The sequence below is a fragment of the Anomaloglossus baeobatrachus genome, chromosome 1, assembly GCF_048569485.1.
Source record: "Anomaloglossus baeobatrachus isolate aAnoBae1 chromosome 1, aAnoBae1.hap1, whole genome shotgun sequence".
NCBI lineage: Eukaryota > Metazoa > Chordata > Amphibia > Anura > Aromobatidae > Anomaloglossus > Anomaloglossus baeobatrachus.
In genome coordinates this window covers 954,973,725-954,993,815 of record NC_134353.1, presented here as the reverse complement: position 1 = coordinate 954,993,815, position 20,091 = coordinate 954,973,725, and the positions used below count along the sequence as shown (strand labels likewise).

The window sequence follows — 20,091 nt, the reverse complement described above, 5'->3', positions numbered from 1 at the left end:
TACTTCTGATGAGCAGCCAGGATCCGGTCCATGGCCCTCTGGAAAGTGGCTGGGGCTCCCTGTAATCCAAACGGCATTCTGATGTATTGGAAACATCCGTCAGGTGTGGAGAAGGCTGTCTTCTCCTTGGTCGCGTGGGACAGGGGTATTTGCCAGTACCCTTTTGTCAGGTCAAGGGTGGTAATATACCTGGCCGGCCCAAGTCGTTCGATGAGCTCATCGACTCGAGGCATAGGATAAGCGTCGAATTCCGATACTTCGTTTAACTTGCGGTAGTCATTGCAAAATCGCCATTCTCCATCCGGCTTTGGCACAATGACGATAGGACTAGACCAGCCGCTTCTTGATTCCTCAATCACGCCGAGGCTCAGCATCCTCTTCACCTCTTTAGAGATCACTTCTCGGCGGGCTTTTGGGATACGGTACGGCTCAGATGTACTCTCACGTGTGGTTCCGTACAAACAGAAACTGAGTCACGTTATATATTGAGATATATTAAAGACTATTAGGCTAAGTTCACACACTGCGTTTTTTTGACTCTGCGTTTTTGTGCGTTTTTTGCGACAAAAACGCACAAACTCACCCACGGCAAAAAACGCATGTGTTTTACTGCGTTTTGGTGTGTTTTTTGCTGCATTTTTGCTCACTGCGTTTTTATGCGTTTTTTTATCAGTGAACAATGCCATTAAAGATTGTTGAATAAATAAAAAAGGTCTGATGTCATTTCCTTCTTCAATATGTTTTTCATTCTCCACTAGTGTATGCAGGAGAGCAGACAGCTGTAAAACTACAAGGCTCAGCATGCTCCATCCAGTACTGTATGCTGGAAGGAGAGGCAGGGGGAGCAGAAGTACAAGGCTCACCATACTCCATCCACTAGTGTATGCAGGAGAGCAGATAGCAGCTGCAGAACTACAAGGCTCAGCATACTCCATCCAATAGTGTATGCAGGAGAGCAGACAGCAGCTGCAGAACTACAAGGCTCAGTATCCTACATCCAGAACTGTATGCAGGAGTTTTTTGCCCCCCAAAAAAATGACGTGGGCTTCGCCATATTTTTGTATGCTAGCCATGTACAGCAGGCAGCTACGGGCTGCCCCCAACCTCCAGCTGCTAATTTGTACCCGGCTGGGAACCAAAAATATTGGGAAGCCCTTTTTTTTTAATTATTTCATGAATTTCATGAAATAATTGAAAAAAAAAATGACGTGAGCTTCGCCCAATTTTTGAGTCCAGCCAGGTACAACTAGACAGCTGGGGATTGGAATCCGCAGTGCAGAGTGCCCAAGCTTTCTGGGCACCCCCACTGCGAATTGCAGCCCACAGCCATCCCAGAAAATGGCGCTTTTATAGAAGCACCATCTTCTGGCGCTGTATCCAACTCTTCCAGCTGCCCTCATGCCCTAAGCCCGAAATTCATGGTGTCACGCCAATATTAGACATGGCCACCATGACTTTCTAGTAAAGATAAAAAAAAACACAACACACAGAAATTTTTTTTTATTAGAAATAAAACACAACACAATTAGTGACTCCATCTTTATTGAAATAAAGAACCCCCTCTGCAGTAATCCTGGGTCAAGGGTCCTGCGCCGTCCAATCCGGATCCAATATCATCTGATCGGTTTGCTGGAAGGCAAAGTGATCAGATGATGTGTCGGGTTAAAGGATGTGAATCACATCACACATCAGCTGATTGTATAAAAGCTGTTTATACAATCAGCTGATGCATCAGTGAAAAAAAAAAAACAACTACACAGTTCTGTGCAGCGTCAGGCTGGCTACCAGAGGAAACTCCAGTAATGCCAGGCCTGGATTCAGGTACCTGCATTGCACTCCGGAGCTCTCACCTGAGCTCCGGAGTGTGGCTGAGACTGTACCGCGAGCGCCGAGTGATTGATTCCCCGGCACTTGCGTTTCAGTTCATAACAGCTGCAGACAGGCTGGGGTGATCTCCGGTGCTCTCACCTGAACTCCGGAGATCAGCCCAGCCTGTCTGCAGCTGTCATGAACTGAACTGCAGTCGCCGGGGAATCAGTCACTTGGCGCTCGCGGTACAGTCTAGGCTGCACTCTTTAGCTCAGGTGACCGTATCAGCTGATCAGCGGCAGGTCCTGCATCCATCGAACGTGCATGGGAGTCTGCGCACAGCTGAAGCAGGGGTGGTGGTACCGGGAAGAGGAGCTGGGAACGGACATGTGCCAGGACAGGTGAGTATGACATTTTTTTTTTCTACTGTTCACTTTTGATTTTCAGCTGCTTCCACCTCCCGTCCAGACATGGCGCCACACAGGAGCGGACATGGTGCAGTACGGGAGCGGACATGGCGCCGGACGGGAGGTGGACGCAGCGGTGGCGGTACCGGGAGGATTCACGCTTCTGTGTTTACTAACAGAAGGAATCCTCTTCCTGTACATGTCACTTTACTACCCACCCCTTGCATTTATAGCTGCGTTTTTAGTCATTAAAACGCAGCTATATTTGCAATTTGCGTTTTTTTATTGCGTTTTTGAACATCTCATTGAACTCAATGGGTGGAATGCGCAGTGAAAAACGCAAAAATAATTGACATGCTGCGTTTTTGTGGGCACCACAAAAACGCAGCGAAAAAACCCCGCTGTGTGCGGACAGCAAAAATGAAAACTCATAGACTTTGCTGGGGAAGCAAAGTCATGCAGTTTTCTGAGCAAAAACTTGAACTTACCCTTAAAGAAGTGACTACAGCACGTGGGACAGTATAAAGAGGATTGGTGAATCTATCAGCGAATAAGTAATCAACAGTAAAACTTGGGAATAGCATACCTACATAGAGATAATTATTAGAAAACCACAATCTGGTAGAGAATCAAATAATTGACCGATAGTAGCAATCCAATGCCACAAATGTAAAAATAGGACCCAATATGTTTTGATTCATTAGGGATATCTAACGAGATTCAGGACTAGTCCTGGTCAAAAGAAAAAAAGAGGAGAAAAACTGGATTAGAAGGTCTTTTAATGCATGTATACAAGGTACTAATTGAAGTAAAATGGAACTAACCCACCAAATACTGGGTAGATCTACTGTTTCCAATACAGAAAAACTGGATCAAAAGGTAATGCAAAGTGGCTTACTGCTGATAAAAGGGGAAATATAAGTGACTACGAGTATAGGCATAGGAAAAACAAAGGGCGCAAGCGGTCTGACATTACCTGTGCAGCGACGGTCAAAGGGAGTGTGTGTGAACTGGCATCTGTACGCCGGTTTAACTATGAGAGGGGGACGGGCAGAGTCTATCCTGTTCAGTGCTGTGGAACGCAAGATACTATGAAACGCACGCCGCGTGACAAAACCGGAAGTGCGCGCATGCGCAGAGAGTCGTGCTCAGTGCAGCAAAAAAAACGACCAGATGTCCAGATAAGAGGATACTGGTATTCAATGTGTCTGCAAAACAAATCATTGGATGGTTATAATATATATATGTGTATATACCCTAGTACGTATTCTAATTGATATGTGGTAAATAGGTACAGTGCCTACAAGTAGTATTCAACCCCCTGCAGATTTAGCAGGTTTGATAAGATGCAAATAAGTTAGAGCCTGCAAACTTCAAACAAGAGCATGATTTATGAACAGATGCATAAATCTTACAAACCAACATGTTATGTTGCTCAGTTAAATTTTGATAAATTTTCAACATAAAAATGTGGGTCAATTATTATTCAACCCCTAGGTTTAATATTTTGTGGAATAACCCTTGTTTGCAATTACAGCTAATAATCGTCTTTTATAAGACCTGATCAGGCCGGCACAGGTCTCTGGAGTTATCTTGGCCCACTCCTCCATGCAGATCTTCTCCAAGTTATCTAGGTTCTTTGGGTGTCTCATCTGGACTTTAATCTTGAGCTCCTTCCACAAGTTTTCAATTGGGTTAAGGTCAGGAGACTGACTAGGCCACTGCAACACCTTGATTTTTTCCCTCTTGAACCAGGCCTTGGTTTTCTTGGCTGTGTGCTTTGGGTCATTGTCTTGTTGGAAGATGAAATGACGACCCATCTTAAGATCCTTGATGGAGGAGCGGAGGTTCTTAGCCAAAATCTCCAGGTAGGCCGTGCTATCCATCTTCCAATGGATGCGGACCAGATGGCCAGGCCCCTTGGCTGAGAAACAGCCCCACAGCATGATGCTGCCACCACCATGCTTGACTGTAGGGATGGTATTTTTGGGGTCGTATGCAGTGCCATCCAGTCTCCAAACGTCACGTGTGTGGTTGGCACCAAAGATCTCGATCTTGGTCTCATCATACCAGAGAACCTTGAACCAGTCTGTCTCAGAGTCCTCCAAGTGATCATGAGCAAACTGTAGACGAGCCTTGACATGACGCTTTGAAAGTAAAGGTACCTTACGGGCTCGTCTGGAACGGAGACCATTGCGGTGGAGTACGTTACTTATGGTATTGACTGACACCAATGTCCCCACTGCCATGAGATCTTCAAGGAGCTCATTCCTTGTTGTCCTTGGGTTAGCCTTGACTCTTCGGACAAGCCTGGCCTCGGCACGGCTGGAAACTTTCAAAGGCTGTCCAGGCCGTGGAAGGCTAACAGAAGTTCCATAAGCCTTCCACTTCTGGATGATGCTCCCAACAGTGGAGACAGGTAGGCCCAACTCCTTGGAAAGGGTTTTGTACCCCTTGCCAGCCTTGTGACCCTCCACGATCTTGTCTCTGATGGCCTTGGAATGCTCCTTTATCTTTCCCATGTTGACCAAGTATGAGTGCTGTTCACAAGTTTGGGGAGGGTCTTAATTAGTCAGAAAAGGCTGGAAAAAGAGATAATTAATCCAAACATGTGAAGCTCATTGTTCTTTGTGCCTGAAATACTTCTTAATACTTTAGGGGAACCAAACAGAATTCTTGTGGTTTGAGGGGTTGAATAATAAATGACCCTCTGAATAAACTTTTCACAATTTTAAAAAAAAATAAAAAAAGAAATAACATTCTTTTTTGCTGCATTTCACACTTCCAGGCTGATCTACAGTCCAAATGTCACAATGCCAAGTTAATTCCGAATGTGTAAACCTGCTAAATCTGCAGGGGGTTGAATACTACTTGTAGGCACTGTATGTATACTTTTTAGAAGGAAGATATCAAAAATTTTAAGGGTATATAAAGCTCGAAATATACAAATGACATACAGAATTATATAGAATAAAGCAAACATCGGTCTGAGCAAAATAATATCCATAAATTACATAGGATTGAATAAATAATCATATATGTAAGAGGATATCCGTGATTCTTATAAAAGAGAGAAATATATACTGTATTTTTCGGACTATAAGACGCACCGGACTATAAGACGCACCCTGGTTTTAGAGGAGGAAAATAGGAAAATTAAATTTTAAGCAAAAAATGTGGTCATGACACACTTATGGGGTGAGGATCTGCTGCTGACACTGTTATGGGGGTAATGTCCCCAAATTCTCTATTAAGGTACCCCATCCTGATAATGATCCTCCTGCCTTGTATACGGTCCCCATCCTTGTATATATGTCCCTCATCCTGGTATAGCCCCCATCCTGCTATATACCGCCATCATGGTATAGCCCCGATCCTGCTACATAGCGCCATTCTGGTATATGCCCTTATCCTGCTATATACTGCCATCCTGCTATATACCGCCATCCTGCTATATACCCCCATCCTGGTATATGCCCTCATCATGCTATATACCCCCATCCTGCTATATATTTCCATCCTGAAATATGCCCCCATCCTGCTATATACCCCTATCCATCCTGCTATATACCCCCATCCTGCTATATACCCCCATCCATCCTGCTATATAACCCCATCCTACTATATACTCCCATCCATCCTGCTATATACTCCCATCCATCCTGCTATATACCCCATCCATCCTGCTATATACCCCATCCATCCTGCTATATACTCCCATCCATCCTGCTATAAACTCTCATCCATCCTGCTATATACTCCCATCCATCCTGCTATATACCCCCATCCATCCTGCTATATACCCTCATCCATCCTGGTATATACCCTCATCCTGCTATATGACCCGCTACATGTGGCACACGAAAAAAAAAAAGTTTATACTCACCTTTCCTCGCTCCATGCAGCATTGCTCCTCCTCCTGTCAGTGCTGGCAGCAGCGCCGCTGGAGTGTGGACCCGTCACCGTTGTCTGCAGCATTGCAATCTCCTCCTGTCTGCCTGTCAGCTGACCTGTGTGAATATTAACGGTGCGCATAGGGATGACGTCATCGCTGTGCTCACCGCTTCTACACAGATCAGCTGGCCGGCAGACAGGAGGACCTCGCGATCCTGCAGGGAAGTGGCCGGTGAGTATACTGTACTTATTCACTGCCCCCCGCTCTGATGATGCGCGAGGGGCAGTGAATACAGCCGCACATGATCACTCCAGGCTGTAGTTGCCAGGGTGATCATGCGGGCAGGCTGTTTACTATGCGCGCACCCCCCGCCCATCATCCCGCCCACCTGTCACCGCCGGCTTCAGCGCTGAGGGATGATGGGCGGGAGGATGGGAGTGCATATGAAATGAGCGGGCCCACGTGGTCACGGCAGGCGCTGCTACAGCCTGCTCATGCCATAGATGACCCGCTCCACCTTAGCACCCTCATTCCCCGCAGCCACATTCAGACTATAAGACGCACCCTCGACTTTCACCCAATATTTGGGGGGGAAAGTGCGTCTTATAATACGAAAAATACGGTAAAGGGGCATGACAATAAGCCAAATATGCATAAGGTATATAATATAAGATATAATAAAATAACGGTAAGGACAGACCCGATGCTGCTGTTTATACCGTATTAAACCTAAAAAAAATTCCAAACATTTTTCCATTTTTTTCTCTTTCACAAATTGTCTCACGACATGTCTCATAATATTTTTTCTTATAAGGAGGAGCAGACTTCCTCCATTTTATCTCGGGTTACCACTACGTGACAATTTCTTTTTACTCCTAGTGAAGAATCAAGAACCAAGGACTACGAATGGGAATTAAAGCGACAGATCGCTCTGGAACTACATTTGATCACCTGGTTCAGTCCCAAAAAACCATTATTTTAATGGGAGAATTCTAACATTGCTGCTATCTGCTGCAAGATCAATCAAACAGTCCCTTAAAGGGATAATTCCAATACATTCTATTCTATAATAAGAGTACACTTACCTGCGTACCTAATTAAGCATGCTCAAGTCATACGTTAAGGGATGAGGAAATGGACGTGGTGCTGATGTTGGTGTTTATGGCTGCAAACTGCTTACTTCTGGAGGAGCACCCAAACATCATCTTGTTCTAAGCTCCTATTTCGTGTTATGGGGGAACGGTACACCACTGTTGAAGCAAGAACAGTGCAAGAAGGTTGGGGGCTGGATGACAGTTTACCGGCACCACATTGTCTTCCACATGGTCCATTCTCACTAGCCAAGAGGCTGGACCACATAATATCGTGATCCTCCTTCCTCCCACCATGACGAGTCCCAGGGGACAAGTCACTCTGAGGAGCCCTTTACCTTTCCACTCATGGCTGTCTATGACCTCTCACCATTCACGTTTTGAGAGAGACATGAGGAGGTCGTGTGCTATGATTCACAAATATTTCAACAGCAACGGTCAGAAGAAGCTGAACTGCAATTACTGTCTCCAGAGTTGGATGATGATGAGACACAGTTGCCATCAGGTCAGGTTAAAAGCGCATGATACACATTTTGGCCACCACCAAATACTGGTTCTGCACCTTTCTTGACCCACAACACAAGGAGAAATGTCCATCTCTCTTTCCGGTATTAAAAAGGGCTAACAATACCAGAAGGCCAATTGTTAACCAGTTGCTCAAAAACTTCCCCTCAGACAACGCTGGCGGCAGAGTTCCTGTTTATTTGGCCAGCCAAAGATTACCGAGCAAGGGCAACAGTCAGAGGCAACACAGGCAGGAGCACAAAGTACAGAACCTTGTAACTTTTCCTTCAACCGTCCCAGCACCAAGAGACTGTTGTGATGGGTACTCTGACAAGCAGGGGGAAGTTGACGAAGATGATGTAGGTGTTAGATTGGTGACGGTACCAGTGTCCCCTGTGATTCCTCAGCGCCATAGAACTATTGGGTGTCCAAGCTGTACAGGGTGCCACAAACTCTACTTGTACACCTTGGTAGTGCTATCCCGCCCTGCCGCTAGCATCCTGTCTGAGCCCGTTTTTAGTGGCGTCGGGGCCATCATAGCAGATAGCCATAGCCGCCTGTCACAGGAAAATGCAGACAGGCTGACTGAAAAAGAGGAATGGCAGCACTCTGTGGTGTAACTTGATTTTTAATAGCGTTTCATGCAGACAGGACAGACACAGGGATGCAGAGGGAGGAGAGCACGAGGACGACGGTACCGTTTCGCACCTCCTAAGGGTGCTTTCACGGTATGGTATGGACCCATGAAAGCACCCTTAGAGGTGCGAAACGGTACCGTCGTCCTCGTGCTCTCCTCCCTCTGCATCCCTGTGTCTATCTCACCTGTCTGCATGAAGCGCTATTAAAAATCAAGTTACACCACAGAGTGCTGACATTCTTCTCTTTCTTCTGATGGACTTTCTGCACTATGGCATAAGCACCGCGGGTAAATCATCAGCTGTTCTCCTCTAGCCGTATGGACTTGGCAAAGATTCAGAAGGCGCACAGCGCTTTGCTACATGCTGAATGACTGCATGTGGCTGTTTAACACTGAACGAACCCACTGAGAAAACCACTGCCAGGATTTTACATATGGTACGCAGTGCTTTGCATATTTTTCCTCCTACTTGCGCTACTTTAGTGACTTAGGCTAGGGCCCCACTTTGCGTTCTCCAAAACGGATGTCAAAACGCAAATGGTGAAATTAATTGATTTGACAAAAGTTGCCTTTTTCATGAAATTTAGCGCCGAAAATGCATTCGTATTTACCGCGTTTTACATACGTTTTCAGCCCTAAATACCTGCTTTTTCACCTGCGTTTTGATGGGTGCGTTTTGAAGAAGAAAACACAGTCAAATAAAGTTGAAACAGTCAAAATAAATGAAAAAAAGAGAAAAAAAGGTGTTAATAAGGCCGGGGCCACACGGGCACTACTGCGATCCCCTTGCATGAGACTCGGCTCGTGCTGGCAGTACAGCAGAGCCGAGTCTCATGCTTGTGTCCTTGCAACTGAGGTCCGTTCGTGCGAGCAGACCTCAGCTGCGGGGGGCGGGCCGGCACTCAGGAGGGGAGGGAGGGATTTCTCTCCCTCTCGCCTGTGTAGCCGGCTATAGACATTCTCGCTCTGCACGCACGGTACACCGGTGTACCGCGAGTGCAGTGCGATTTTTCTCTCGCCCCATTCACTTGAATGGGTGCGAGAGAAAGAGTCTCGGATTACAATCGCAGCATGCTGCGATTGTTTTCTCGGTCCGATTAGGGCTGAGAAAATAATCGCTCATGTGTGCTGACACACAGGCTAGAATTGGTCCGAGGGGAATGCGATGTTTTATCGCACTCCACTCGCACCGATTTTCTCGCCGTGTGGCTTAGGCCTAAGCGTTTATTAAAATTTTGTTAAAATTCATTCATTTTAATGAAATTATAGCGGTTAGACACATTTTTAGGAGAAAATATCTAAATTTTATACATTTTCAGCATATAAATTTTCAGCTTTTATGTGTGTGTAAAGGAACATTAAAATCCATTAATTTTCAGACAGAAAAGCATGCGTTTTTGGACTCCAAAACGCACTTGAAAAGCAGGTAAAAAGCAGGTAAAACACAAGTTTTGGATTTTGGGTGCATTTTGCCATTTCTCATTGACTCCAATGTTAGCAAAACAGACCTAAAATGGCAAAAACAATTGACATGTTGCTTCTTTGACCGCATGGTTTTTGCCACAAGATATGCAAATTTTAAGATGCGTTCTAAACGCTAAGTGGGGTCGAGAAATCTGCTTTTTCAATTGTTTTCAATGGAAAATGGAAACGCATGCATTTTGGCATGAAAAAGGTGCTTCTCAAAACGCACGCAAAAACCACCTAAAACGGAGGTAAAAATGCAAAGTGGGGCCCTAGCCTTATACAATTGAACAAGGGCTGGATTCCCCCACACTTTATCACCACTAGATGACGCCTAAGTGACCGAAAATGTAACGTTTTGTAAGTTGTATTAACGTGCATCCCTTCCAATCCAAACTAGGGTATATGTTTTTTTGAAAAGGAATCCAGCTCACCCACGTTTGACCTCACCGCACCTCAGACTCGGATCCGGCCCTGCCACGGCCGCAGCAATGAGAAATGAAGGAAAACGATCCAGCTGGGTGACCAGGTGATTTATTCAGTGCAGTTCAGACATGACATAGTCGTGGTTAACGCGTTTCCGGCTTAACGCCCTTAATCATAACCATAAATATGATTAAGGGCGTTAAGCCAGAAACGCGTTAACCACGACTATGCCATGTCTGTATTGCACTGAATAAATCACCTGGTCACCCAGCTGGATCGTTTTCCTTCATTTCTATATGTTTTTTTCCTCAGATCCTATTCCTCCTCTTTCTCCACCGTGTCTTGATGCTCATGATATATGTATGTCCCCTGGGGTAATTTTTTTTTCTACACAATTCATTGGCTCTACCACTCTAGGAGTGTCACTCCTTACCAATGGTAACCAATGACATTACCAATGACGCAGGTTACACTCGTTCACGACTAGACATGAAAGAGGAGATTGCTTTCCATTACTTATTTGTAAAGATGATAACAATTTTGTTGCTCCGCTCCATTTTCCTGACACGGGATTCAGGCCTGACAGATAACACTGAACATTTTGGAAAGGTATAAGAAATCCGTCTCAATGCGATGGATGTGTGACATGTGCAACCTCTCTGTTTCTGACATCTAAGTACCCGACACGTGTAAGGGTGCCAGGGGCGGCAATTATGGGCGAGAGGCTGTGTTTTCACCCTGGCACCCTACAGACACAGAGGGGGGAGTTGAGATCTCACCTGGTTGTAACAGTACGTCTCCTCCAGCTTCTCGTCTAGTTCACACTGTGTTGTTCCGCGTTCAGGGTTATTAAAGAATAAAGAAGAGTCTACAACGGTTAAAACCTGCAGATATTTTACTTGTAACACGTTTCCTTTCGCTTGTAACAGGTTTCAAACAAGGAATTATTCCTTAGTACAAACCAGTTCTTCTGTTTTCGGCTGCAGACAAGTTCATACAGGCTACAATGAGGGTGGAGGTGGTTGGTCCATCCCTGCCCTCTAGGTATCTAACACACGTGTCAATGTGTATCTCTATGATTCGACGTACCTGCACGGGTATGCTGCTACTTCTTCGAGATTACTCCTAAAGTCTGTTCACTAGTGTCATTTGCTACTGTCCGCAGTGTTCACACACGCCGGCTTGATGGGAGGGGGCGCTCTCTAGTGCTTTTGTAGAGTAAGCTACAATCCGGTCCCGGTCATCTTTGCTTCCTCCTGTCAGTTAAGGCTAAGTTCACATTTCCGCTAAAATGTATCAGTCGAAATCCGCTGCTATGGTAAACAACGGAATCCGTTTAGCGGATTCCCTTGTGTCCCATAGACTTGCATTAGTGGCGGATTGCGACTGATGACCCTGCGTTGCGTCCGCTGCGTCGCGGTCCAGCGTTTTTTGACTGACCGCTGGGCGGGGAGCAACGCAGAATGTAACGTTTTTCAGGACGCCGAAAACAACGCACCGCGCAGGAATCCGTCGCCATCCGTCACACTTGCAATGTATGTCTATGGTGCTGGATTCCGTCGTAATCTGTCTTACGACAGAATACAGCGCTGGATTCCGTCATGCTCTACTGAGCATGCCCAGCATGTTTGGCACGCCCACTGGGCTGTCCCAAATACAAACGGATCATGACTGATCCGTCAAAAAACGGACGCACAGCGGATGTAACGGACGCAACGGATCCGTTTTTTCACAGGATTCCTGTGAAAGGAATCCTGTGAAAAACACATCAGTTGCATCAGTTGACATCTAAAAAACAACTGATCCGTTGCTGACAGACCTGACGGATTGAAAACAACGGAAGTGTGAACTTAGCCTAATTCTGCCTTGGCTTACTCTACACACTGCTGTTACTATTTCAAACCCATTAAATGCTCCATACTATATGCCCTTCACTGTGGACTGGCTTCTCTGGTTAACTCTTTCAGCGCTGGAAGCCTAAGCTTACCTTTCCAACTAGGGAACCCAGGTATGGTAAGTCGACATCTAATGATGGCTGCTAGCACTGCGCTCATAGACACACACACACGGGGAGCCTAAACATCCTACTACCATTATACATACAGTATAAACAGTTGTAAAACCAATGATGATGTCTTCAGGGGGTACAGGTCGCAGACCACTCTTCTACCCAGCACAGATTCACCTAAAACAGGTATCACACCAGCACGACAACCTCGATACAGGCCCGTGCCTTCCATAACTTATCATAAACATGAAAAAAATTGGGTTTAGTTGCTGCTCAACTATCACGATAGGGGCTTTAACTTAGCTTTAATTCTTCTTATAGAGGACCAAAATGTAATCTTGTTTTTAATACAGCAAAGTTTCTAATATCTTTACTATCCACATATTCTTTAGTGTCAACCTTCTTTTATTGGAAAGTTCAAGGCAATAACATACAAAACATAACGTTACAGTGGCATAGGTATAATTTATCGTGTCACAGCTTAAGACGATCGGCATTATAATAGTTTCTCCTCATAGTCATGTACAATAAATAACTTGCCTACTGGTTGAGAATGAAGAGAGTTATAGGCTAATGGTTTGACGAGTAACTAGGATTAAATCAAAGGAATATGTGCCATACTGTGATTTAGAATCGAACAGTCTTTTTTAATATAACAGAACTGTCGGGGAACTCCGACCTAATTAGGAGAATTATGGAACCGAGGTAAAAATATCAAACAAGAACAAGAAAAAGAAAGAGAAAAGAGAGAAAGAGAATGGGGGGGGGGAGAAATGAGACATTTAGATATTACCCCTGTCAAAGCCAGATGCTGTGTAGTGGCAATAAGGAAAATAGCTTAGGTGTAGCTTACCGGACAATCCCATTATCCCACATACTACATTGACATAGAGATAGTGTGGATCGTGTCACTCGTAAGTTGGGAGTGTAGCCATGTGCCCACACCTTGTGGAACGCAACTACTGTATCATTCCTAATAGCCTCTATTTTCTCGTAGAGCATGATATTATGGACCTTTTGCATGACCATGTTGCTCTAGAGGGTGGGCAACTTCCATTGGCTGGCTATATTTATTTTGGTGGCAAGGGTGATAAAAGTAATCAGCTTATGGCTACTATTAGTGGTTCCGGCGGGTTTTGCGGTAAAGAGCAATACTTCCGGTGAGGTGATGTTGTGTCCAGTGCTAAAGGATTTAATGACATCTCCTACGGATTTCCACAGATCCGCAACCGTCCGGCAGTTTCACCAAATATGCGCCATATCACCTATTTGTCCACACCCTCTAAAGCAGCTGTCCGAGGTTCCAGGATAGATCGCCTTCAAGAGTGTCGGGACATAATAGTCCTGTGGAAGAGCCTAATAGAGGTTTCTGACAAGGAGATTTGATGGCTTCCTCTTGTGAGGTTCGTATAGCATTGGTTCCATCGATCCACGGTCATTGAGAAACCCAGGTCTTCCTCCCATTGGTCCATCACCTTAAGTTTTAGATCTAAGGGGGGTTTATTCAGTGCGTTGTAAAGGCGGGATATCGTACCCTTCCCCCCCCCGGGTTGTAAATACACCCTCTTTCAAATATGGTTGGGTGCAAAGTTCTTCGTTCACCCATAATGGAGGCCACAAAGTGAAAGACTTGTTGGATTCTAAAGTGTTCCCCCCTTGGCGGTTCATATTTCTCTATAAATTCGGATTGGGAGAGTAGGGTGTATAGGGGAGCTAGCTGGTGTATTTTGATTATTTAGCGTTGTTTCCACCAATGAAAGTCTCTTGAGTCCACCCCAGGTGTAAACATTGGATTGTTGAATAGGATCAATAGAGGGGAGGGATTTGACTGTAGTTTATATTGAAATCTGGTGGCTCTCCATACCCGCATTGTGGCATATGAAAAGGGTGTCAGCTCCGTCATTTTAGTGGGTGGTGGGCCGGTTATCCACATCAGACTGGTCAGAGTATATGGTGCTAGCAAGGAGTCCTCAAGTCCCGCCCATCTGGGTCTCCCCACACCCATTTAAATAGCAGAGATCTGCGCTAGCATTGCGGCTTTATAATATAGGGCGAAATTGGGTAGGGAGATACCGCACCAAGTTCTATGGCGAAATAAGGTGTGCTGGGCTATTCTGGCTCTTTTGTTATTCCATATAAACATAGAGACTTCTCTGTGGATTTTTTTAAATACACTTTGTGGCAGCAAAATGGGGAGGGCTCTGAATAGGTACAAGAAGCGGGGGAGGGTGTTCATCTTTACTGCATGTGTTCTTCCCAGGAAAGAGATGGTCGGTTGGGACCATTTGTTGAAGTCTTGTTGCATTTGTTGTATGAGGGGGGATAGATTCCATTTAAATAAAGAGGATCTGTGATCAGTGAGTTTCACCCCTAGGTAGGAGATGAAGTGGTCTTGTTTTTGAAATTTAAAATTGGAGAGTATATTAGTTTGCGTCAATTTTGGTTTGTTGATGAAGAGCGCCTCAGTCTTCTCTACATTTACTTTCAGGCCCAAGATTGTTTCACATTGGCGTAGTAGTGAGAATAGATTGGGGAGAGAGATATGGGGGTTTGTGATTGTTAGTAGTAGGTCATCGGCGAACAGGCTTAGTTTATACCGTATATACTGGCGTATAAGATGACTTTTTACCCCCTTAAAATAATGGCTACAGTGGGGGGTCGTCTTATACGCCGGATATACGGGTGTGTGTGTGTGTGTGTATATATATATGTACACTGCAGCGTCCAGGGGAGGTGGGGGCAGCAGCTCTGGAGCACAGGGGAACGCTGCGGGCTGCAGCCTTTGATCTCCTGCACCCGCTCATATAATATGCACAGCCGCTGTCCATCTCCAATGGTGCTGGAATCGCACGCAGTGAGGGGCTGGGGCAGCGGTGCATATTATATGAGCCTGCGTCCCAGTGTGATCGCACATGCCCACCCCTGTGTTAGATCTGGCCCCCATGCTGCTGCTCATTCTAAAATAAAAAAGCTTTACTTACCCCTGCAGCGTTTCTCCCCGTGTCCCTGCTTCCACTGTGATCAGGCAGGCAGAGATCTCAGTCTGCTGTGCCGATCACATGACCGCACTGAGAACCAGGAAGTGGAGGAACAGAAGCACGGAGCCAGACAGGAGGGAGCTCAGCGCTGGAGGAGATAAGGAAAGAGGGTTTTATTTTACAATGGGCAGCAGCCTGGGGGCGATATCTAACACAGGGGGACTTGTGCGATCTATAGGGGCCATGGGCAGCACTATGGGGGCGATATCTGACACAGGGGGACTTGTGCGATCTATATAGGGGCCATGGGCAGCACCATGGGGGCGATATCTAACACAGGGGGACTTGTGCGATCTATATAGGGGCCATGGGCAGCACTATGGGGGCGATATCTAACACAGGGGGACTTGTGCGATCTATAGGGACCATGGGCAGCACTATGGGGGCGATATATAACACAGGGGGACTTGTGCGATCTATATAGGAGCCATGGGCAGCACTATGGGGGCGATATCTAACACAGGGGGACTTGTGCGATCTATAGGGGCCATGGGCAGCAGCATGGGGGCGTTATCTAACACGGGAACGTGTGCAATCCATAGGGGACCATAGGCAGCACAGGGGAACGTGTGCCATCACAAGGGGGCTATATTCAATATAAGGGGGCGATATCCAGATTAAGGGGGCTAATTTTAGGATGGGGGGCTATGAGGGACATATACCCTATATGATTTGTTAGAGGGACACTGGCATTATAAGATGGACCCCATTTAACATTAAAAAAAAAAATTCTCTTTTCCTTCACCAAATTTGGGGGTGCGTCTTATAATCAGGTGCGTCTTATAAAGCGAAAAATACGGTATATATCATACAGCAGGGGTCGGGAACCTATGGCTCGCGAGCCAGATATGGCTCTTTTGATGGCCGTATCTGGCTCGCAGACAGGGCTCCTACCTGTCTATGGGCAAATGCCGGGGCCCTGGAGAGCCGGGGGGGCCCACTCGGCCTCGTCAGTTCTCCTGTCCCTTGGCCGGGGCCCACTCGCCTTTATAGTTCTGCTGCCCCCGGCCGAGTTCCGGGGACCACAGTCCTCGGCAGCAATCTGCGGCGCCGTCACTTTAAGGCGCGCAGACATCCTGTTTTGAATTTCATCTGTGGGCGGAGCTACCGCCTTCTCAGTCCCACAGATGAAGGAGGCGAGCTTCTGTCCGGCGCTGTGTGGGCCCCCTCTCCACCGTGACCTAATCGGGTAAATGCCCTCCCCGCCTCCCCATTATGGGCCCCGGTGAGCTGCTTCTAACCCCCCAGATGTATACCCTGCCAATCCCCCCCCCGCCGATGCCGCGGGTGCTGTACCCGCCGAGCCGCGGGCAGGCCCCACAGAGCAGCAGAGTTGTGTGTATTTGTCTGTATGTAGAAGAGTTGTATGTGTTTGTCTGTATGTAGCAGAGTTGTATGTGTTTGTCTGTATGTAGCAGAGTTGTATGTGTTTGTCTGTATGTAGCAGAGTTGTGTGTGTTTGTCTGTATGTAGCAGAGTTGTATGTGTTTGTCTGTATGTAGCAGAGTTGTATGTGTTTGTCTGTATGTAGCAGAGTTGTGTGTGTTTGTCTGTATGTAGCAGAGTTGTGTGTGTTTGTCTGTATGTAGCAGAGTTGTATGTGTTTGTCTGTATGTAGCAGAGTTGTATGTGTTTGTCTGTATGTAGCAGAGTTGTGTGTGTGTGTTTGTCTGTATGTAGCAGAGTTGTGTGTGTTTGTCTGTATGTAGCAGAGTTGTGTGTGTTTGTCTGTTTGTAGCAGAGTTGTGTGTGTTTGTCTGTTTGTAGCAGAGTTGTGTGTGTTTGTCTGTTTGTAGCAGAGTTGTGTGTGTTTGTCTGTATGTAGCAGAGTTGTATGTGTTTGTCTGTATGTAGCAGAGTTGTATGTGTTTGTCTGTATGTAGCAGAGTTGTATGTGTTTGTCTGTATGTAGCAGAGTTGTGTGTGTGTGTTTGTCTGTATGTAGCAGAGTTGTGTGTGTTTGTCTGTATGTAGCAGAGTTGTATGTGTTTGTCTGTATGTAGCAGAGTTGTATGTGTTTGTCTGTATGTAGCAGAGTTGTGTGTATGTGTTTGTCTGTATGTAGCAGAGTTGTGTGTGTTTGTCTGTATGTAGCAGAGTTGTGTGTGTTTGTCTGTTTGTAGCAGAGTTGTGTGTGTTTGTCTGTTTGTAGCAGAGTTGTGTGTGTTTGTCTGTTTGTAGCAGAGTTGTGTGTGTCTGTTTGTAGCAGAGTGTAGTACCATTGTTTCAGTCCAGTTGTGGCTTTATACAGCAGGGAGGAGCATTCCTTGCTGTACTAAGTGAACATTGGAGCGATTGATCTGTCAATGGCCCTTTAAAAACATATTGTACGGCTCTCGCGGAATTAAAATTAACATGTTGCAATCAAAGCAGACTTTTTTTCATTTGGGAGCGGGGTAGTCTTATACAGTGAGTATATCCCAAATTCTATATTTTTAGGGCAGAAGTTGGGGGTCGTCTTATACGCCCAGTCGTCTTATACGCCGGCATATACGGTATTCTTCGGCCCCAATTTTATAGCCTTTTATGTCAGTATGTTCCCTGATCGCCTGAGCTAATGGTTCCATTGCTAACGCGAAGAGGGCGGGTGAGAGTGGACACCCCTGTCTGGTGCCTCTTTTAATTTGGATTGGTTGTGGACTTGTGGTGGGAAGTTTGAGGTATGCCATTGGCTCGTCATACAGTATTTGGATGGTTCGGATGAAGGTATCGGTAAATCCCATTTTTGTCATCACCTTATATAGGTATGGCCAGGTCAGGGAGTCGAAAGCTTTCTCTATGTCTAACGCTAATAGAAGTAGAAGGGATTTGGACTTATTTGTCTGGTGTATGATGTTTAAATTATTCCGGATATTGTCCGGTGCCTGTCGTGTGGGAATAAAGCCAACGTGGTCTGGGTGTACAAGAGTTTGTAGGTTGCGATTGACCCTGCCTGCCAGGATGGATGTAAAGATTTTTAGGTCTGTGTTTAAGAGGGATATAAGTCTGTAGTTTTTGATCTGTAGGGAATCTATTTTCGGTTTTGGAATCACCGTAATGTGGGCTAGTAAAAATTCTGGGGGAAATCTTTTACCATCAAGTATATCATTGCAGAGATTTGTTATATGTGGAGTTAATGTATGGATACATTTTTTATAATAGGCTGCTGTTAGTCCGTCTGGCCCGGGTGCCTTGTGAGGTTTTAATTTGTTAATTGCCTCTTTGACTTCATCTGTGTAATGGGGGTCTGGAGGGTTGCTGATGCGGTCGCGGTGAGGGTCGGTATTGTCATTGTGTCTAAGAAACTGTTTACCATATTTGTTGGGGCTGGTTGAGGTTGGGTATATAACGTTTGATAGAATTTGTGGAATGCTTGGTAGACTTTGTCAGGATGGGAGGTCTTATTTCCCCTGTGTATCATTGATGGTGAAAACCGAATTAATTTTTTCCTGAGTTCGGAGTTTTTTGGCTAAGAATTTGTCCATTTTGTTGGATAATTTATAATAAGTGACCTGGGTCCATTTCAGCGCCTGTTCAGTGGTATTGGTAACATACCTCCCAACTTTGAAAGAATGGAAAGAGGGACAAAGTAAAGGCTCTTGTAATGGCGTTTTCTGCTTTTGTATAGCATTGAGGTGCTTGTCTGATGTGGAGATGTGTAAAATCAGTGGAGGAGGTGGGGTCTCTAAATCGGGAGAAGCCTTTTGGCGTGCAGCGCTATTTTTTTTTTCTCAAGTTTATTTGCGGATATTCCTGCAGCAAATATCCACAAGATTCAGACACAAGGGCATCTGTGCTTGGCTGCCAAGTCACATGTGTGTGTGCATATATATTGCGAACATGTTGTGTCAGCGCCATTTTGTGAATGTGAAACCTTAGGGAAGGTGCTGCCGCCAGTGCTGCTAGACAGTTCGCTTAGGGGGTTTAATGATAGGTAGTTGAGATAGATAGAAGAGCAATAGTTTAGAATAGGGGCGTGCAGTGTAGGGAAAGGTGTGCCACAAATCGGCACATTTCATGATAGAAATAAGGATTGGAACTTGCAGTGACTGCTAAAGAGTTGCCAGTGAAGCATCTAAATAGGTGTTGCTACATATTGCTGCCTGCTCCAAATTACACAGTCCATCACATTTATAAGTATTGTTACTCAACAGTGCCTGGCCTAAAAAAGTTGCCAGGGAAGTATGTGAAAAGTGTTTCTTAGTAATTTTAATTGCCTGCACAAAATTCCGCAGTGAAATACATTTATACAGTGCCTACAAGTAGTCTTCAACCCCCTGCAGATTTAGCAGGTTTACACATTTGGAATTAACTTGGCATTGTGACATTTGGACTGTAGATCAGCCTGGAAGTGTGAAATGCAGCAAAAAAGAATGTTATTTCTTTTTTTATTTTTTTTTAAATTGTGAAAAGTTTATTCAGAGGGTCATTTATTATTCAACCCCTCAAACCACCAGAATTCTGTTTGGTTCCCCTAAAGTATTAAGAAGTATTTCAGGCACAAAGAACAATGAGCTTCACATGTTTGGATTAATTATCTCTTTTTCCAGCCTTTTCTGACTAATTAAGACCCTCCCCAAACTTGTGAACAGCACTCATACTTGGTCAACATGGGAAAGACAAAGGATCATTCCAAGGCCATCAGGGACAAGATCGTGGAGGGTCACAAGGCTGGCAAGGGGTACAAAACCCTTTCCAAGGAGTTGAGCCTACCTGTCTCCACTGTTGGGAGCATCATCCGGAAGTGGAAGGCTTCTGGAACTACTGTTAGCCTTCCACGGCCTGGACAGCCTTTGAAAGTTTCCTCCCGTGCCGAGGCCAGGCTTATCCGAA

At 45.5% G+C, this 20,091-nt stretch overlaps 1 long non-coding RNA gene and 1 pseudogene across 1 annotated transcript; one reads left to right on the top strand and one right to left on the bottom strand.

The window, feature by feature from the left end:
• Positions 1 to 20,091, top strand: part of LOC142260531 (uncharacterized) — a 413,103-nt pseudogene that overhangs the window by 23,379 nt on the left and 369,633 nt on the right.
• LOC142257552 (uncharacterized) lies at positions 3,017 to 11,100 on the bottom strand. Its single transcript, XR_012727641.1, has 3 exons — positions 11,013 to 11,100; positions 7,197 to 7,361; positions 3,017 to 3,424 (listed from the first exon to the last, which is right to left on the bottom strand). It is a non-coding gene; the product is annotated as an uncharacterized LOC142257552 (long non-coding RNA).